This window comes from Giraffa tippelskirchi, chromosome 10 (assembly GCF_054371585.1).
Source record: "Giraffa tippelskirchi isolate mGirTip1 chromosome 10, T2T-mGirTip1v1.2.pri, whole genome shotgun sequence".
Taxonomy (NCBI): domain Eukaryota; kingdom Metazoa; phylum Chordata; class Mammalia; order Artiodactyla; family Giraffidae; genus Giraffa; species Giraffa tippelskirchi.
Window position 1 is genome coordinate 107,024,150 of NC_137284.1, and position 21,212 is coordinate 107,045,361.

At 42.3% G+C, this 21,212-nt stretch overlaps 1 long non-coding RNA gene across 1 annotated transcript in view; it reads right to left on the bottom strand.

The window, feature by feature from the left end:
* Positions 1-21,212, bottom strand: part of LOC145523620 (uncharacterized) — a 169,983-nt gene that overhangs the window by 138,634 nt on the left and 10,137 nt on the right. Inside the window, exon 4 of the long non-coding RNA XR_014066784.1 lies at positions 10,790-11,005. This is a non-coding gene — a long non-coding RNA (uncharacterized LOC145523620). The remainder of the gene's footprint in view (positions 1-10,789; positions 11,006-21,212) is intronic.

Genomic DNA, 21,212 nt, shown 5'->3' on the forward strand with positions numbered 1-21,212 from the left:
TATGCAGATGACATCACCTTAGCGCAGAAAGCGAAGAGGAACTAAAGAGCCTCTTGATAAAAGTGAAAGAAGAGAGTGAAAAAGCTGGGTTAAAACTCAACATTCAAAAAACTAAGATCATGGCATCCGGTCCCATCACTTAATGGCAAATAGATGGGGAAACAATGGAAACAGTGACAGACTTTATTTTCTTGGGCTCCAAAAATCACTACAGACAGGAACTGCAGCTATGAAATTAAAAGACATTTGCTCCTTAAAGGAAAAGCTATAACAAACACAGACAGCGTATTAAAAAGCAGAGACATTATTTTGCCAGCAAAAGTCCATATAGTCAAAGCTATGGTTTTTTCAGTAGTCATGTAAGGATGTGAGATTTGGACCATAAAGAAGGCTGAGCACCGAAGAACTGATGCTTTTGAAGTGTGGTGTTGGAGAAGACTCTTGACTTAGACTGCAAGGAGATCAAACCAGTTAATCCTAAGGGAAATCAATCCTGAATATTCATTGGAAGGACTGATACTGAAGATGAAGCTCCAATACTTTGCCCATCTGATGCAAAGAGCTGACTTACTGGAACAGACCCTGATCTGGGAAAGATTGAAGGTAGGAGGAGAAGGGGACAACAGAGGATAAGATGGTTGGATGGCATCACTGACTCGACGGGCATGAGTTTGAGCATGGTCTGGGAGAAGGCGAAGGACAGGGAAGACTGGTGTGCTGCAGTCCATGGGGTAGCAGTCGGACGTGACTGAGTGACTGAAAAACAACAATCCTAATTATTTAATAAAACTTCAATTTTTGCTATAGTGTCATGGTTATTTTATAAGGAAAGAGATGTAATTCCCTTGGTTGCCCTATCAGAATTCTTTAGTGTCCATTCAGCCCTGGAATCTTAGTTTGAGAGCTAGTTGTTAGCCACATGACTCTATCTGAACTGTAGTTTCCCCATCTCTTAAAGGGGAAGATTCATGCCTACTTTTCAGTTTGCAGAGTGGATGTGAGGCCAAATGCTATGATGTCAGTTCCCTGCGTAACACAGTACTAGAACATGCATGCTCACAGCTACCCGCCTAGCCCGTTCTTTTTCTCCCTCCCTTCCCTACTCTTCCTCCTCATTTGCATTCCTCTCTTTTCTCTCAAAAGGTATCAATAGGTGTGCAGTTTGGGTTTACTATAAGGAGACCTCATTCCAGATAATGTAGGTAGAGTGCCAAACCAGTGCCCACTGTATAGTAAATGTCCAATGATATAAAAAGGTTATATCTTCTTGGATTTTCTGCAACAAAAATACATCCAAAAATAAAGAGTTGTTTGTGTTTCAACAGCATCCCCTTTCTCTAGACAGTGACCATTCACTCTCTTTCTCTCTCTCTGTCTTTCTGCTCCACCCAACCTCTTTCTTTCTCTTTCAGTTTTTGAATGCTTTAATAATATTTAATATTTTTTTCAGACCTTTTTCAAATTTCCCTTTCAATTTCAAGCCTAAACTAGACTCTGTACCTTTAATGCTGGGTTACAACACATGTCCCAGCAACAAAAATCTGGGGGCAGGGGGAGGTGGTCAGTGAACAGAGGTGTATGTGGCCATGAATAGGAGGAAGTCTGTCACTTTCTGAGTTATGGGACTGGAGGCCAGTGAGCCACCACTCCCTGAAGGAGCCCAGCTTCCTCCTGGGGGCTCTGACCTGTCACCAAGTCTAGACTCTGGCTCAAGGGTGCTGCTTCTGGTAACTGACTGATCTGCTCTGGGCTTCCCTGGTTGCTCAGATGGTAAAAAACATGCCTGCAATGCAGGAGACCTGAGTAAGATCCCTGAGTCAGGAAGATCCCCTAGAGAAGGAAATGGCCACCCACGCCAGTATACTTGCCTGAAAAATTCCATGTACAGAGGAGCCTCGCAGGCTACAGTCCACAGGGTCACAGAGTTGGACATGACTGAGTGACTAACACTTTCACTTTCAATTCAGTCCATCCTCCACTTTTTGGCAGCACTGTAGGTGCAGATTGAATATAGCAACTGAGCAGTGAATAAAGCTAGCAAAACAGGGACATCTATGCCAACTTCTAAAGGCATTGCTCATTAGTATCTGGGGGGAGATGGAAAAGTCAATAGCATCAATTTATTATCTTAAGGAGCTAATTTTCTAATCAGCCAAAGGAAAAGAAGCTATGTCTAAACAGATGAAGAAGCACCGGCATGACAGTGTGTTTATTCTTTTGGTCATCAGTGATCTTAAAAACTGGACATGGAACAACAGACTGGTTCCAAATAGGAAAAGAAGTACGTCAAGGCTGTATATTGTCACCTGCTTATTTAACTTATATGCAGAGTACATCATGAGAAACGCTGGGCTGGAAGAAACACAAGGTGGAATCAAGATTGTCGGGAGAAATGTCAATAACCTCAGATATGCAGATGACACCACACTTATGGCAGAAAGCAAAGAACTAAAGAGCCTCTTGATGAAGGTGAAAGAGGAGAGTGAAAAGTTGGCTTAAAGCTCAACATTCAGAAAACTAAGATCATGGCATCTGGTCCCATCACCTCATGGGAAATAGATGGGGAAACAGTGGAAACAGTGTCAGACTTTATTTTTTTGGGCTCCAAAATCACTGCTGATGGTGATTGCAGCAATGAAATTAAAAGACGCTTACTCCTTGGAAGGGAGGTTAGGACCAACCTAGATAGCATATTGAAAAGCAGAGACATTACTCTGCCAACAAAGGTCCGTCTAGTCAAGGCTATGGTTTTTCCAGTAGTCATGTATGGATGTGAGAGTTGGACAGTGAATAAAGCTGAGCACCGAAGAATTGATGCTTTTGAACTGTGGTGTTAGAGAAGACCCTTGAGAGTCCCTTGGACTGCAAGGAGATCCAACTAGTCCATCCTAAAGGAGATCAGTCCTGGGTTTTCATTGGAAGGACTGATGTTGAAGCTGAAACTCCAATATTTTGGCCACCTCATGCGAAGAGTTGACTTATTGGAAAATACCCTGATGCTGGGAAGGATTGGGGGCAGGAGGAGAAGGGGACGACAGAGGATGAGATGGTTGGATGGCATCACCGACTCGATGGACATGGGTTTGGGTAGACTCTGGGAGTTGGTGGTGGACAGGGAGGCCTGGCATGCTGCGATCCATGAGGTTGCAAAGAGTCGGACATGACTGAGTGACTGAACTGAACTGATCTTATAAAGTCAGCTGAGCAGGGTGACCGGGAAACAGCATGGGTATTGGAGAATGGGCAAGATGGGCTTAGACCCCAGGTCTGTTACTTGCCATCCACATATCTGTGATAGATCTGTTAACCTCTGTGAACTTTTCTTCTCTCATCTGTAATAAATGAGGGTGATGGTCATTCTTTCCTGGGCTGCAGTGAGGAGTAAGGAGAGAACAGTGTGCATGCCCAGCTCTGTCTGTGCCTGATGCATGGCTGGGGCTCAAATGTGAGTTTCTGGTTCCTTAGATCTAATCTGAACCTGTATTTCTCTTCCCCAGACCCCATGTCAGCATGTATTTAGAAAACAAAATCATTTGCTTGACCTCCCAAAAATATTTACTCTTTCTAAATTCCATGAGGCTGGCCACAGGGATTGTTTAGCTAAGTCAGGGGAATTAAGCGCACAGTCCTCATTCCTACCCAGAGAGGCTCTGGAACTGCTCTTCTCCTTGTTAATTTCTGGGTAAAATCAAAGCACAGCAGCTCCACAGCACTCCCCTTCAGCCTCAGGGAGGGCTTCTCTATTTTAGAATGAAGGAAGCGGGAAGCAGGATGAGTACTGCTTCTGCAAGGCCAAAACTCCCTTCCCCTTGTCTCTTGGTCACACCCTGGGGGTGCTGTTGGACAAGGCCAGTACCCCACCAAGGCAGGGCTCCTGGGTATTGCTGGGCCTCTGCAGGCCACTATGGGAGGTAGTGGTGAGGCTAGAAGTCACTTTACTCATTCCCATTTTGTGTGTTTTAAGACCATAATGATTGCAGTGACATGAATTATAATCTCTTACATTTTATACCATCTTTTAATTTTTAGAATATCTCACTGTGCACCATCTCAAGATCATTTCGCCAAATTATCATGCTTTTCAGAGGTGGAAATGTATTACAGATAAGGAAACAGGGTCAGAGCAGTTAAGAGATTTGCCTTAACTAAGGTTCCATGGCAGGCGATGCTTTTGGCATGTCCTCATCTAAGCACAGTGCATAATAGCAGGGCAGAGCATCTGACCGAACCCTGCAGAATCTCGTTTCAATCCAGCTCCACTGGTTTTTGGTAGTGGAGCTGCCAGGTTAGTTAACTTTGCTGAGCCCAAGTTCTAGGAATGGGGAGTATAGTAAGGATGGCTTCTGCCTCAGGGTGTCCCTGAGGAAGACAGTATCTTCACTGCCCTGGGACATTTCTGAGGAAGCTTGACAATCCTGGAATGTCTTCAGGGAGGAAGACATTCTCCTTATCAAATGCACTCACTCTCTCCAGCTCCCAAGGCATGTTTGCTGCTTTAGTCATCTCTAAACATAGCTCACCAATGACTTTGCTCAGAAGACTTGGACTGTGCAGAAATGCCAAGAAATCTGAGGAAAATTGTCTTCCAACAGCAGCAAAACCCGACCCCTGCTGATGAAAGACTTTAGAGTCACTGTTTATGCTGTTTGAGGATCAGTCACGAATTTTGCTACAGGAATGTTCATGTATCTGATGAGTGGGTGTTGCTCTAATGGCTTGTGTTATGTTGTATATAGTCTGTGTGCACCATTTTGCGTCTATGGCATCCAAAGGAAAATCCAAAACACATCTGGCCCCAAAGATGTCAGTAAGAGACTGCACCTCTACATAAGAGGACATTTAAATATTTTCTTTCTCTGCCCATATGTCCTCTTGCATGAGCCTCATGTTGCAGGCTGTTGTTCTAGAGAAGTACAGTTCTAAGTACGGCATGCCTGCTGCTTGTCATGTAAGTCAATTCCTTCATTATATGGCTCACTTGTTGCCTATCCAAACTTAATAAGGAATCGACATGTTGCCTTTTGTTGTAGACAATGCTTCTTATCTCACTGAGGATGCACTTCGAGAAGCACCACTTAGAGCATGAGCCGCTTGAGGACAGGAGCCTTATCTCTGCATCCTACTCCTAACCCACGGTCTGAAACATAACAAATGCTGGACACTGTCTTTCCTCTTGTGCTGTGTGGCTTTCTGCTCTACGACAGACTCTCCCCAGAAGTTGCCTGCCTTCTGAGCCCTGCCCCTTCTCTCCCACTCTACCACCCCCTTGCCCTCTCTTCACATATAGTTCAGACATCCCCTCCTCTGACAGCCGTCCCAGTGCCTCCTCTGCAGGAGAAATTGCCCTGTTCTGAACCTCTATAGCAACACATCTACAGTTCACTTCTCACAGTTACGATGATTTCTTTTCAGTCATTTTACTTTGCGATCCTTTTCTCTGCCAGCTGTAAATTCCTGTGGGCAGAGACCCTGTTCTACTTGGTGTGCGCAGGACCCAACCTTCCCCCTTTCTCAAAATAGGCATTTAAGAAATATTTATTCCATGAACAAATATAACATAATACGATCACTGCTAAGCCCTCAGTGGTTATCTATTGCCATGACACACATCTAATTTGAGATCAGAAATAACATTGCCTAAATTTACATAAATATGGAAGAAACTTCCATGCCCAAAGAGATCATTTCTTCCAAATGCTGTTCTAGTTAACTTGACTTTGAGGTACACTAAGCTCTACAAGTTACAGCAAGTACTGATATCAATGCTTGTTACAGAGGAAGTGCTCAATAAATATTGCTGTTTCCTTGATGTTAATATTACCAGACATATGCTTTTGTGTATATTTTCTGAGAGTGAGAAATGTTGTTCTTTGTTGAGTGAGTCTGTAAAGGCTGTAAACTCTAGAGCAGCCAATTGGCTGGCAGAAATTTGCTCATCTGTCAGCCTGGCCATTTTCTAAAATATTCTCAGGTTGAATCACATTGTGTGGTGCTAGTCTTTTCTAGGAGTTACAGTTGATGGCTAGTTGACATGGCTAGTGTAACCGTGGCATGAGGAACATATACCTTATTGTTGCTGCAAAAGGTTGTCACAAGGAAAGCTTTCTGTAACTGTGGGGCAAGTGCAGAAAAGACAGAGCTGAAGACAGAACTGAATCACAAATATAAGCATCATGGTCACTGAGCTCTCTGGTCTTTGGCATATCATTCACTGGGTTTCCGCTCCAGGAGCCTCTGCATTGAATCATAATTTCCTGGGGAGTGGGAGGAGCTTATCTGTTCCTCCCACGTGTCCTTTCTGCGGGACTTCCTCTCTTCCTCTACAGCGACCCTCCCACCAGGCACTCAGTAAGCCTTCTGGATGTGCCTTCAGGAAACTACATACCATCAGGAAAATACACTTTAGGGTGAAGTTGATTCTGAGTGGTTCTTCCTAAGGTGCAGTGGTTCTTCCTAAGGTACCTCATTATCTGCAGTAGTTATGGCCTTAAAGTTGCCACAAATACTGAACTAGTGAATAAGGAATCACTGCTTCCAGAGGAAATACAGATTGGGGCTCTTGCAAGTCTCTCACCACATTTTCATCAACTGCTCAATACATAACCTTGGTTTATGAGTGTCTCTGTTTAAAGACACTTTATTTAATATATATTTGTTATAAATAATTAAATGTGGTATTTCTTTATAATAAAACATTATATCAGTTACAGTAAAGTGATCACGAATTCCTTTGGCTTTCAGTCTCACAGCTGTGCCACTGACTATACTTTTTAAAAACTGGCTATCATCTCATGCAACCATAAATTAGTTGCTTTTCCATCTTTTCCATAGCCCCATCATGTATTGCAAGGCATTACTTTAACCTCTGTCAACTAGGCATACTATGTGAAATTCCAATTCAGAAGTAATCAGTAAGAGAAAGCAGGGCTGGCTAGACTCAATCTTTTGGTGAAGGTGGTGGCAAAGCACCCATGCTGTGTATGTAGTGTCTTTGCTGCACTGGTGTTTGGGCATTACTACAGCTGTTCAGCTCTAAGACCGACTCTCTGACTCCCCTGGAAATACTGTGAGCTGCTTGATAGCCTTGAAAAGATTCATTTCCTGTTTAAACTAAGTAGAATTGATTCTGCAGTTTGCAACTAAGAATCCACACTGTAAAGTGTTTAGCAGCATCCCTGGCCTCTACACACTATATGCCAGTGACACCCCACCCCCAACCTGTAATAGTAAAAAATGCCTTCAAACACTGTCAGTTGTCTCCCAGGGGGTAATAGCTGAAAACCAGTTTAGCCTGGCAACATTTCCTAGTGATAAGGACTGGTAGATAATTCCAGAAGTATGATGTCATTAGACTAGTATACTATTTGGCTTTGTAATTGTATGTATTTGTGCTTAAGTTAAACCTACAATAACATGGATAGATACATACATAGATAGTTGATAAAGAGATAAATGTGTATATAGTTCTTTGCATAGTGTGTATTTCAGGTATCTTAATCAAGTTTAAAAACTTATTTAGAAGAGAGGTCTGAACTAGCAGACAAATTACACATCAGGTCTCACCGTCTTTGATCATGTTTGGGCACTAGATATTGAGAATTTTTACCTCTAGTGCCTTCACATGGACTAGCTATATTTACTTGACTCATCATTTGCAAAATGGTACCCAAACAGGGTCAGCTAGACATTTAGTGTCTAATGGTTCCTAGGCATATTTCTTTAAGCGATATAGCTACCTGATTCTCACCAGGAACATTCTGGTTTTCTAAATTTAAAATAGTAGAAGGGGCCAGCCATTTAAGTCTTCCTCTAATCATGAACACTGAATTAACTCTGCTGTGTCTTTAGAAAAATCAGTTATAGCTAATAAATGTATTAGGCTACTACTTTAGGGTTATGTATTTCCTGTCGAGTATTTTTTTTTGGACAAATTCAGATAAAGGGTTGCACGGAAGTAGTCATTTATTCATCTGCATTGACTGCCCCTTCCTTATCACCTCACTTTACTGGATTGTGCTAACCAGCCACTGAAGCTTCCACTGTGAAAAGAGCTTTATCTTTCCAGCATTCTGCTACTATTTCTTTCTACATTGGGCTTGAACTGAACTGAGTATACTCCAGAAACCAAAGCAGTGTTTTGGGGCATCTGTACCCCACGACGGCAGGAACTGATTTCCTCACAGCTATTTAATTACCACTGCGTCACCCTAGTTTCCCCAAGATAGTTATGCTGGAGGAGGCCAAAGACACAACAATTTGGATAAACCACAGACTGAAGTGAGTATATAGTAGGTAGGCAAACATTAGCAGGAAAACCAGCACATGGTATCAAATGTACAGTAGTTACTAGTCTTATAATTGCTAGTTTTCTTATTCCTCTTCCCTTGATCTTTGAAGCCTCTTTCAACCTGAACCCCTTCTGATATGACCTCCAGAACTTTGTCCTGAGCTCAAAGAACCATGATACTTTCGGTCACATATCATGTAACCAGTTCAATCTGGCAACAACAGTTACCCAAAGACCTTTACTGATAGAATTTTTCTCTGGATTCTGGATTCTTGACTGGTCTTTATTTTAGCTTCTGGTAATATTAATACCTTTGTTGCCAAAACTCTTTGATGGGGACTACCACTGTCCCATCAGGGGGAACCAGGCGAAACTGTATTAAGCAGCATCTCCCATCTTGGAGGAAAATTTTTACATAGCCCAGGCAAGAGATTCTTCTGGAAAACTATGTAAAATTGAATCTTAAACTTTAATTATTAAAAAAAAATGTGTCTCAGTTGTGCAGTAGTATTTCTTTTTTTTTTTTTAAGTACTTTTAAAAAAACTAATTTATTTATTTTAGTTGGGGGCTAATTATTTTACAATATTGTAGTGGTTTTTGCCATACATCGACATGAATCAGCCATGGGTTTACATGTGTTCCCCATCCTGAATCCCCCTCCCCCCTCCCTCCCCATCCCATTCCTCTGGGTCATCCCATTGCCCCAGCCCTGAGCATTTGTCTCATGCATCGAACCTGGAATGGCGTTCTGTTTCAGTAGTATTTCTTAATGCAAGATTTCTATCATCTGAGAATGTAAACCTTCTTCTCTTTACCACTAACAAGTATTATTCTATTCCTATGAATTGTTATACACATACATAGGCATATAGATTTAATTTTCAGGAGAGGGGCAAGAACTATAAGTGATGGCCTTTTGATTCTTTGACTTGAAAAGAGATTTGGTCAGCTTGTCCCTTTTTCTTCCTTTATTCCTTCTTTATCTACAAAATGGTTTCTTCTTATTGTAGCTGGCTTCCTGCATTAGAGAATCTTTATCTCTGATAACTGACTGACTATACTAATGGCCACTCCATGATGTCAAGGTGGCCTACTAAGTGAGAGGAAGTTTAACTGCAAATATGCATTCTCAGAACACTGTTGAGACTCCACAGGAAGCTGGGGCATTGCAAAAAGACTGGTGACATGCTCATCAACCCATTTTTCTTTCCGGAGATCCAGCTAAACAACACTGCCAGCTTCTTTGCATCTGGGTGGGGCCATGTGACTATTCTTTATTTATTTTCATTTTTGGTTGTGCTGGGTCTTTGTTGCTGCACGTGGCTTTCTCTAGTTGTCGTGAGTGAGAGCTACTCTTTATTGTGGTGCACAGGCTTCTCATTGCTGTGGCTTCTCTTGTTGCAGAGCATTGGCTGTAGGCACATGGGCCTTTTTTTAGAGGTTGCTACATGTGGGCTCAGTAGTCGCATCTCACAGTCTCTAGAGCCCACGCTCAGCAGGTGTGGCACATGGGCTTAGTTGATCTGAGGTATGTGAAATCTTCCCAGATGGGATCAAACCCATGTTCTCTGCATGGGCAGGTGGATTCTTATCTACTGTTCCACCAGGAAGTCTGTGGTGGGGCCATGTGATTAGTTCTCACTAATGGAGTGTGAATAAATGTGGAAGAATCAATGGAGAACCTGAGCTGGCTCAAGGAGTCATTTTTGGGTAGGTGACCAACTCATCCTGGTTTGCCCTGAGGCTTTTCTGGTTTTATCACAGAGCATTCATGTCCTGTGAAGCCCTCAAGTTCTGAGAAAACTAGAATGATTAGCCATCCTACTCTTGGAAGATAGTCATTAGCTACTAGACTTAGCAGGAGGAGAACAAGACTTTTAAAAACAAGATAATTCGGGGTTGTTTGTTCTCAGATTAGCTTACCATGACTAATACAAGAAATGTTTATGCTTCTCCTTTATAACACCATTTCTGTGATCTTTCCTCCTGTCTTCACTTTCTTTACAAAATATCAGTAAAGCTGGGAACTGATTTTAATTATTTCTGTTTTCTGGACCATATTTCAGAGAAGGCAATGGCACCCCACTCCAGTACTCTTGCCTGGAAAATCCTATGGATGGAGGGGCCTGGTAGGCTGCAGTCCATGGGATCGCTAAGAGTCGGACATGACTGAGCAACTTCACTTTCACTTTTCACTTTCACGCATTGGAGAAGGAAATGGCAACCCATTCCAGTATTTTTGCCTAGAGAATCCCAGGGATGGCAGAGCCTGGTGGGCTGCCGTCTATGGGGTTGCACAGAGTCGGACACGACTGAAGCAACTTAGCAGCAGCAACAGCAGGACCATATTTACTCACATGAAAAACTGTGCAGCACTTAAATCACTTGATATATTAGCTATCTATTACTTCGTAACAAATTACTCCAAAACTTGGCCAGCTTAAAACAACCCATATATCATTTCATGGTTTCTGCAGGTCAGGAATCTGGGCATGACTTACCTGGGTCCTCTAGCTCAGGGTCTCTCATAAAGTTGCAAACAAGGTGTCTCCAGGGCTGCTGTCCTTTCAAGGCCCAACTGGAGCAGGGTGTCCTTCCCAGCTCACCCACATGGTTGATGGTAGAACTTGATTCCTTTTATAGGATGTTGGACTGCGGACCTCGGTTTGTCCATGGTTGTTGACTAGAGGCCGCACTTAGTTCCTTGATCTCTAAACCTGCTGAAAGAAAGAATGGGCTGGTCAGCAAGGAGGCAATTGCCCTGTGGAGGGGATGCAGAAGGATAACATGTTGAAAGAACAGCAAGAAGCCATATTGGCTTGAGTACATGTACAAAGTGGCTGCAGGTGTTCAGGAATGAGGTCAGAAACAGAGGTAGAATCCAGATTCAGAACTTGCAGTGCAAACACTTCCTTGACTTTAATTCATTTGAAGGTTTTGAACAGGGTAATTTGATTTACTTGAAGAAGGTCAACCTGGCTCATGGCAGTTATTAACTGGAGTTTAAGAAAAACTTTTCTGTTTTCACATTGGTCTCTTGAACTTAGTTTATGTGTGCTGCTTGAGAAGATGAACCTCTCTAGTGTTCTGAAGAAGCAAAAGTTTATGAACCCATGTCAGACCCCAGACTGTGGTACATCCCGTGAGTTAGTGGATGTCACCTGTGTGTGACCTCTTGGGGCCCACCTGCACAGACTCATGACCTGCCTCATCATTTGAATTTCTTCCTGGGAGACATCTAACTGCTTCTCCTTGGGCTTCCCTGCCATAGGTTCACTGTCTAGTCTGGAGCCCTGCATGATTCCTCAGTACCTTCATCAGTTACTGTCAGTACATTTCACCACAAAACATTGCCAATAAAAGTAGTAGCTGGTACATAAGTGGACTCTGCCAGTCAGAGAGTGTGGTATGTCCTCTGCTTGTCTCTTGAAGGCAGAGCTATGGACCCATATGTATATTTTTAAATGTTTTTGTCTAACTTCTTATGATTGCTAATTTTATGTGTCCACTTGGCTGAGCCATGGTGCCCAGCCATGCAGTCAAACATTATTCTAGATGTTTCTGTGAGGGTGTTTTTGGATGAGATTAACATTTAAATTGGTGGACTTTGAGTAATGTAGATTGTCCTCCATAATGTGGGTGGGCTGCACCCAATCAGGTGAAGCCATGAATGAACAAAAGACTGTACTCTTCCAAGCAAAAAGAGAATTCTGCCAGCAGATGGCCTTGGGACTGGATCTGAGGACTGGCTCTTCCTGGGTCCCTAACCTGTTGGCCTATCCTTTAGATTTTCACCTTGCCTGTCACCATAATTTTATGAGTCAATTTCTAAAAATAGATCTGTTTCCACAAACACACACATTTTATTGATTCTTTTTTTCTGGAGAACTCTAATACACTTCCTCAGCAGATGCCAGCTACCTTATGTAAGAGGCTTGCAGAGCATTTCCCAAGCATGAGCAGAGAATAGGTGCCATATTTTTCAAATGCTTATTTGTAGACAGGCACCGTGCCAGCCCTGAGCAGGATATGAAACTAAATATGATCCATCCTGTTTCCTGAGACTGACATCCTCACAGGGAGTTCTTATCTTATGGTAGAAGGTGCCCATGGCTTTAATGGGTCAATGTTGGGATAAAGCACATGGACTTTGCCACCAGGACCATCTGGGTGTGAATCCCTGCTCTGCCACTAATAGATCATAAACATTTCACTCCTCTGAGCCTCTGTTTCTTCCTTTGTTATGTGGAGTTAATAGTCCATAGCATAATGATGAGGCTGCTGAAATAGTAAAAGAGCTAATATATGTAAAGTATTTGGCAAATAGTATACACTCAACAGATACTCATGTAATTATGAAAATCTTATTGTATACTTGTAAATAGCTTCAGCAAATTACTTAACCCCTGAAATACTCAGTTTGCTCACCTGTAAAATGGTCATAATGATAATAAGTTATTTTTGCTCTATTAAATTTTGTATTAGTAGAGCAGGTTGCAAAAGCATTGTTCTTCTCTGCTACATATTTTGATGCTCTCTGTCCATTAAAAGTGGTGTCTGACAGATAGCACACACAAAAATAAAGATTTTTTAAGGTTAATTTTATCTCCATGATTGCTTATGCAATATTCACTTATTCATTCATTAATTTAAGTATATGAATATTGAGTGGTTACTTATGACAGGAACCATGTTAGGGACTCTGGGTGCATAACTTATAATGTTCTCTGCAGCTTCTAGTGTGTGGGTATTGGCACTCCCTTTTTAGAGGTTAGAAAATTTGGCTTTAGCTGAAAACAGAGCACCTTAGAATATACTCAGAGATAAAGGATAACATCCTCATCTTCACAGAGCTCACTGATTTGTTAAAAATTATCAGAGAGAATCCTGTTTGAACCCAAAGTGGTGGCATTTAGGGCACCTAATGGCACTGTCCTTTCTGCAGACACTCCTGAGGCTGTGCCTTAATGGAGTGGGAGCCCCTCCCGTTCTCAGCAGTTAAGAGCTTCTTTGCCACCCCAAGGCTGTCCTTTAGGGTGAGATAAGCACTGCAATGAAAGTAATGGAGTTAGCTAATTTACGGCAGTCTTCTTGGCTAAAATAAGCTATTTAATTTCCTGCTCTTAGAACTGGATCTTCTTAGGGGAGATAATGACTCAAACAGCCTATCAGGGTATAGTCAGAGTTATCTGAATGCCCCAAATGAGGCTGTAGCAAATTTTCAACCAGACACTGGCTTCCAAGACCTTGCGAAATTCTGTATTGGTAGAACTTGGCTTTCTTCCTGCCTGAGACTTTTTTTTTTTTTTTTTTAACAATTTGGCTGTAGGATAAAACCCTTATTTAATTCATGAGCATGTAAAACATATCTAGCTCAAAAGTATCTGTTAAGTCCACCCTTCCCAAATATAATTACAAATGGAAATAGAAACTATAAAAAGTTCTCAGTGGAAAATTTCAGTCCAGGGGATCTAATTTCTCTAGACACGGCGGTTAACACCTTCAGATTGTCCACTGGCAGCATTAACTTCTCTAAGGATCTGATGTTCTTTTATGCTGAAGCACACAAGCCATGGAGTTTGTGCTTGTTTGGGGAGCAGCCCAAGCCCATCCTTGGGTGCGACAGGATCAAACATTCATCCTGAGTGTTCACTGTCTCCTCTGTACCCCACCCTCTAAGGCAAACAGTTTTTTTGCCTGCCCCATCCATGAGCTTTGTTAGAGCCAGGAGAGGCAAAACTGGAGAGATGTTGGTGATTTGTGCCTGACATGGACAAAACATATTTGCCAAAGGGAAGAAGGAATAGACATTGAAGGAAAGGGAAAAGGAAAAGTAGGGAGATGGAAGTTGCAGTTTCTTAACCTAATCTCAGAGATGACATCCTATTGCTTTTGAGGTTTGCTATTCTTTAGAAGTGAGCACCAAGTCCAGCCCATACTCAAGGGGAGAGGATTACACAAGAGTATGAATACCTGGAGATAGGGATCTCTATGACCCATTTCAGGAAACTATCTACCATGCTTGATGCCTCCAGTGAGGTTTGGGTTTTGTAGATTTTCCTGAGTAGTTGATAAGGAACTGATTCTCATTGGGATGTGAATGGAAAGAAGCCTGGCTTTAGGTCCTCTAAACAGTTTTGAATTGTTAGTATCCTCTCTCAAGGGCTTCCCACATGGTGCTAGTGGTAAAGAATCCACCTGCCAATGCAGGAAATGAGAGTTTGATCCCTGGATCAGAAAGATCCCCTTGAGTAGGAAATGGTAATTTACTCCAGTGTTCTTGCCTGGAAAAGTTCCAAAGACAGAAGAGCCTGGCAGGCTACAGTTTGTGGGGTTGCAAAGAGTTGGACATGACTGGTCCCATCACTTCATGGCAAATAGAAGGGGGCAAAGTGGAAACAGTGACAGATTTTATTCTCTTGGGCTCCAAAAATGACTGCGAATGGTGACTGTAGCCATGAAATTAAAAGATTCTTGCTCCTTGGAAGGAAAGTTATGCCAAACCTAGACAGCATATTAAAAAGCAGAGATACCACTTTGCCAACAAAGATCCATTTAAGTCAAAGTTATGGTTTTTCCAGTAGTCATGTACAGATGTGAGTGCTGGACCATAAAAAAGGCTGAGCAACAAAGAATTGATGCTTTCAAATTGTGGTGCCAGAGAAGACTCTTGAGAGTCTCTTGGGCAGCAAGGAGATCAAACCAGTCAATCCTAAAGGAAATCAACCTGAATATTTTATTGGAAGTAAATATTCAGCTGAAGCTGAAGCTCCAGTACTTTAGCTACCTAATGCAAAAAGCCAACTCATTGGAAAAAAACCTTGATGCTGGGAAAGATTGAGGGCAGGAGGAGAAAGGGGTGATAGAGGATGAGATGGTTGGATGGCATCACTGACTCAATGGACATGAGTTTGAGCAAACTCCGGCAGATAGTGAAGGACAGGGAAGCCTGCTGTGCTGGAGTCTATGGGGTTGCAAAGAGTGGGACAGGACTTAGTGACTGAACAACTCTCTTAACTTCTGTTTCTGGAATGCAAGCTATATCATTGTGATCGCTTCCTATAATTTTCACAACTTGAAGCAAGGAAGAGAACCAACATTATGAAGGCAGACTATAGTATACAGTATGTGGTATGCTACAACATGTGAGCATACTATAGCATGTAGGTATATACTACAGCATGTAGGTATTTTATATGGGCTTCCCTGGTGGCTCGGTGGTAAAGAAGCTGCCTGCAATGCAGGAGACATGAGCTTGATCCCTGGGTCAGGAAGATCCTCTGGAAGAGGGCATGGCAACCCACCCCAGTATTCTTGCCTGAAAAATCCCATAGGCAGAGGAGGCTGGTGGGCTACAGTCTATGTGATGGCAAAAGAGTTGGATATGACTGAAGTGACTAAGCATGGCATGGCATTATCAGCCTCATTTTCCAAATGAGGAAACTAAGACTCTGAAGTAAAGCAATCTTGCTTAGTGTTACTCAGTTAGTAAGAGGCAGAGCTAGGATTCTAACTCTGGACTGTCTTTCTCAAAGCCCATGTCCCTGCCACTTCCCTAAGCAGCAACAGCTTTGACTTCAGGAAAATCTTCCTTAGATGGAGCAGTAGATAAAAGTAACCTACCAGATCCTACAAATTTTCTGAACCCCTAAGTAAAAACTCAAACATTTCTGCTATTCCTTGACAATGGGTTCTCTGCCCTGACATAGGGCTGAACTATAAACAAATAGAAAATGCAGGAAACAAATTACTTACCATTTGGCAGTGCAGCTGACTGGTTGAGCAATTGAACTTTGGAATTCGACAGACCTGAGGCATTCAAATGCAAGTTCTGCCTCTTCTCACCTGTGCCATCATGGCAAGTTGCCTAATCTCTCTGACACTATTTCCCTAACTGTCAAATGGAATTACTGTGAAGATGAGAAGGTCTTAATGTACATAAGACTCAGGGCCCAGCACAAAGAAAGGCTTGAATACCTTCTGAATATTTCTCCCCTGGCTCCTTCAGTATTCCAAATTCCATTCAGTTAATGTGTGCTTGTTATTATTGTCAGTCTCTTCTGGGCAAAATCAAATCCTGGGCACACAGTATATTTGCCAATGGAAGTTAATTCTTGGTGCATATGAAGTTTACCATTGTAAATTTATTTTGTGCAAAGTGGAGCTCATCCAGGTGCCTCACAGAAATTGTCACCCAACGCTCTGTTTCTCTAGGAAACCTAGAAGAGAAGCAGTGCCTTCTGCTGGTGGGGACTTCTACAGAGCCCCGCACAGATGCAATTGCAGACAAGTGTTTGATCCAAATTAAACAGTTCAATAGTTCACGGCTCTTCTTGGGCTGGGGGGTGAAGGAGAAGCCAAGAGTCATGTCCCTCACATGGAAGCATGAAGCTAGAGGGCAGGAGGCTACTCTCTCAGCCCAATATCAGGTGTTTGTCTTCTATGTACTTGGCTATGATATAATGCACAATTTCCTCATTCTTAATTTGTCTTTTATCTTACCATGCTCTTCAGCAGTGGTACATGATGGCTCCAGGCAAAAGGGAGAAATGCGTACAGACCTTGATGTGACCAGAAAGTGAAAGTGAAAGCCGCTCAGTCGTGTCCAACTCTTTGCGACCTCGTGGACTGTAGCCTGCCAGGCTCCTCTGTCCATGGAATTCTCCAGGCTGGCAATACTGGAGTAGGTACCCATTTCCTTCTCCAGGGGATCTTGCCAACCCGGGGATCAAACCCAGGTCTCTCACCTTGCAGGAGGATTCTTTACCATCTGAGCTACCAGGGAAGCCCAAGAATACCAGAGTAGATATAGCCTTGATGTGACAAGAACGCTGAGTCAGATGTCTAGTTAGAATGCCTCCCCGTTGTTCTACTGGCTTAAACAAGATCCTTGCCTCATCCTGCCTGTGTTATCTTGTCTTCTGGTTCACTACAGGGAGACAAAGTGTAACTCTTTGTCTTAGAATATTCACATTTTACCATCTCCCCAGCTGACTTGTAGAATGAATGTGATTTCAAACCTCTCTGTTCTTCTGATGCTGGACATGGGAAAGAAACCCCAAGAGTCAAGATGGTCAGTATGTGACAGATGCTTACTGCTGACAGGGAGAAGACAGACACAGCCATGATAAGGTGGAGATCACTGTGGCTGGCAAATGCCTCCCATTTCTCTTAATAATGCTCTCCCTACTCCTGTCATAGGATATGGATTGTTAAGTGTAGGGAAGGAGCTGAAGATGGGAATGGATCATGATACATGATATGGGATGATATGTGATGAAAAAAAAAAGGGGTTTCCTCTTTTTTTAATTAAAATTAAAAAAATTTAATTTAAATTATTTTTTTCAGCCACAGCATGCAGCTTGCAGGATCTCAATTCCTGGACCACGAATTGAACCGAGGTCACTGAAGTGAAGGTCTTCACTGGGAGCTCAGCTGGTAAAGAATCCCCCTGCAATGCAGGTGACCCTGGTTCAATTCCTGGGTCAGCAGGATTCCCTGGAGGAGGGATAGGCTACCCACTCCAGTATTCTTGGGCTTCCCTGGTGGCTCATCTGGTAAAGAAACTGCCTGCAAAGCAGGAGACCTGGGTTCGGTCACTGGGTAGGGAAGATCCCCTGGAGGAGGGCATGGCAACCCACTCCAGTATTCTTACCTGGAGAATCCCCATGGACAGAGGAGTCTGGCGGGCTACAGTCCATGGGGTCACAAAGAGTCTGACGTGACTGAGTGACTAAGAACAGCACAGCACTGCAGTGAAAGCGCTGAGTTCTGACCACTGGACCACCAGGGAATTCCTCCAATTAAAAATATTTTAAAATCCTGTTAAGAATGTCTGGGAGCTTGGGCTTTACATACCTTGCATCAGTTACCCTCAACTCTAGCCAGAAATAAGGCATCAATATCATTTCCTATGATTTGGTGTGTTTCCTCTGATTTTGTAACTCTTGGTCTTATTTTAAGCTACTCGAGGGACCCCAAAATGCCATGCCTGCTTAATAATGCTAACCCCATCCCCATCTTTGACAGCTGGCTTCCTGTCATCTGTGTGGGCTTTCATGCATGCAGCTCACCCACCACTGAGACTTGACGCCTCCCCCATTATTCATGCCGCATGTTTTGTGATAGCCTTCCCTTGGCTAAAGAAGTATGACTCAGTTCTTCCCCCAAAACTGCTCTGTTAGTCTGTAATCTGGTTACTGTCGGGCTATTTCACTACTTCTCTGGCTGCTCTTTGTCATCCTCTTTGGTTTTTATTGCTCTATCTGGATCTTAACATTTTTGTTCCTAAGTAGCTATACCTTTTTCTTTTCATTCATTTTCTCCCTAGGCCAAAAAGCTAATTCACGCTTAGAGTTTAAACCGCTATCATATGATGAAGCTTACAAGTCTGTGTCTCCAGGTAGAACTTTCTCTGGAGTGCCATAGCCGATGTCCATCAAAAATTTTCCTTGAATGTCCCAAAGCCTCCTCAAACTCAACCTGTCTAAAGCTAAATTAATTCCCTACTCTAGCCCACCAAACTCCTCTCTTGATTTTTCTATTTACTAGGAGACATCATCACTCCCACAGATTCCAAAGTCAAACCCCCTAACCCCAAGTTCATCTTTGATTCTCGTTCTTTCTCCTCCCACATCTAATACGTCCTAAAGGTTTTTACCTCCTAAGTGTCTCTTTCATGTGTCCCTTCCCACCTTACCTTTCAGTTACAGCCCTAGCCTCATTTTTTTGACCTGGACTATTATTTTCATTAGTTTTCTAGTCTCCTCACCTCCATCTGATGCCTTCTAGTCCCACTCCTTAGCTATCAAAATACTCTCTATACAATGAGAACCTGATCAGGACACTTTTCTTTTCACACAGCTGTTGCAATAAAGAAAATTTTCCTTTTTTAACCTTTATGAAGGCTTTCTCATATGAAAAGAGAAAAGAATATTTATACCAATGACTCATTACATTATTTGAAATAACAAATATCTGAATAGATCTTTAGAAAGGTGAATTTCCAACAAAAGGAAAGCATGGTAAAATTTGCTGTCACATGTCAGGTTACATGGAATCCAGTTATCAGTGATGTATTTGCCTAGAATTTTCAGTCTGTGGCTTTGATGATGCCCTGGAGGGAAGCCCAGAGCCTTGAGTTCTGCCTGGCACACCTCAGACTCTTGGTAAATCGTTCTTAAATGAATGAACCTCTCTGGCCCTTTGCTTCCTCCTCAGTGAAGGTAAGGATGAGACTAGACTGCATCTGAGCCTTCTTTCTGCTCTCATGTTTTATGATTCTGATTTAATTACAAACACAGAGTAACTCAGAAGGAATGATACAACTGCCTGTCATCAGAGAGATGGCTCTATCCATGAATGGACATTCTCCAATGGGGCTTCTACCTTTAAAAAATCTTTGTCATTATTATTTTTGCTTATAAAGGTAAATGCATGCTCATTAGATACCCTTAGTAGTTTGGTGTATGATATTTCAGATGACTTCTTATGCATGTACAAGCATATCTCATTTTATTGCGGTTTGCTTTACTATGCTTCAAAGATACTGTGTGTTTTATAAATGGAAGACTTCTGATAACCTCATGTTGTCAGATGATAGTGTTTTTTAACAATGAAATATTTTAAAAAATTAAGGGGGACTTAATTTTAAAATAAAATTAAATATTTTTAAAATTAATTAAAAATTAATATACATTGTTTTCTTAAGTTTTATATGCTCACACAAAAATTTGTGTGACTTGCTTTATTGCAATATTCTCTTTATTGTGGTGGTCTATACCTGAATTGCAATATCTCTGAGGTATGCCTGTACATAAGTAACATCAGACTGTTTTGGGGGCCATTGATCACTTTTTAAAAAAAGAACTAATCAAAACATCATGAACATCTTTCAGAGACAATTTTCTTTACGGAAAAAAGAAATGAAATTGTTTGGTGATTGATGTCAGCGGCTTCTGTTAAAAATATAAACAATACTCTCTCTTTCTACCATATTCTTGACCAGAAAGCTGAGGGAGGGAGAGTCCCTAACCTGTTTAAAATACAAATTCCATTTCACATGTCATACAATTCCTGGAAATCCTTGGAAGTTGTGTTCACTTTTAGCCCTTGAATGCCTTCTTTAGCACCTTTTGACTGCTGTCATTGAACAGAAAAACTGGGCTTTTGGCACCTATGGGAAATGCCATGAGGGGGTGCCAGGAAGCCCACATTCCTAAGACTTGCAAGTTTCATCTTCATTGGTAGTTCTGTCGTCCTTCCTCCCTGCCCTGCTGCTTTAAGGCTATAGCTCTTCCAGGGGCAGCCTAGCTAAGCAGCCTGAATCCCTCCTCCTCTCTTCACTCCCACCCCTCCCCCAGCCACCCCTGCGACGTCTCACTTTGGGTGCTGCTTAATATGCAGCCAGCATCCACTCAATATAATGCGCCTTTACCTGCCAATGTGCTTTGAGGGATATTGTTAGCATTAAATTTGCCATTTACATTTTCATGTCTGACATAATTGAGGAATGAATGCTCTTATGAAAATTAAACTTGTGGTTCTCCCGGGCTGCTGTAACCCTGTTAAAATGTAATGTGATTTTTGATGCTTCTTCTTGAGGTTTTTATTAAATAGAATATCAGGATGACTAATTCCCCAGGCCTAAATGCAGGCTGGGAAGCAGCATTATTGATAGGGCCGTGTCCAAATGGTCCTCTGTGCTCAGCCTCTAATGGCCTAATAATGCATTATACTTGAATCAGAAATACTTTGAGTTGCCGTGCTTATTGCCATTATTGAAAACACCTGGATGCTCCATTCATCAAGGTTACATCCAGAGGGGCCCATTTGTTTATTAGGCTGTCAGTAAACATCTCTATTTGGTCTGGGTTCAGCCACATTTGGCCACGCTGGAGAGAGAACTCAGGTCCAGCTTGGGGA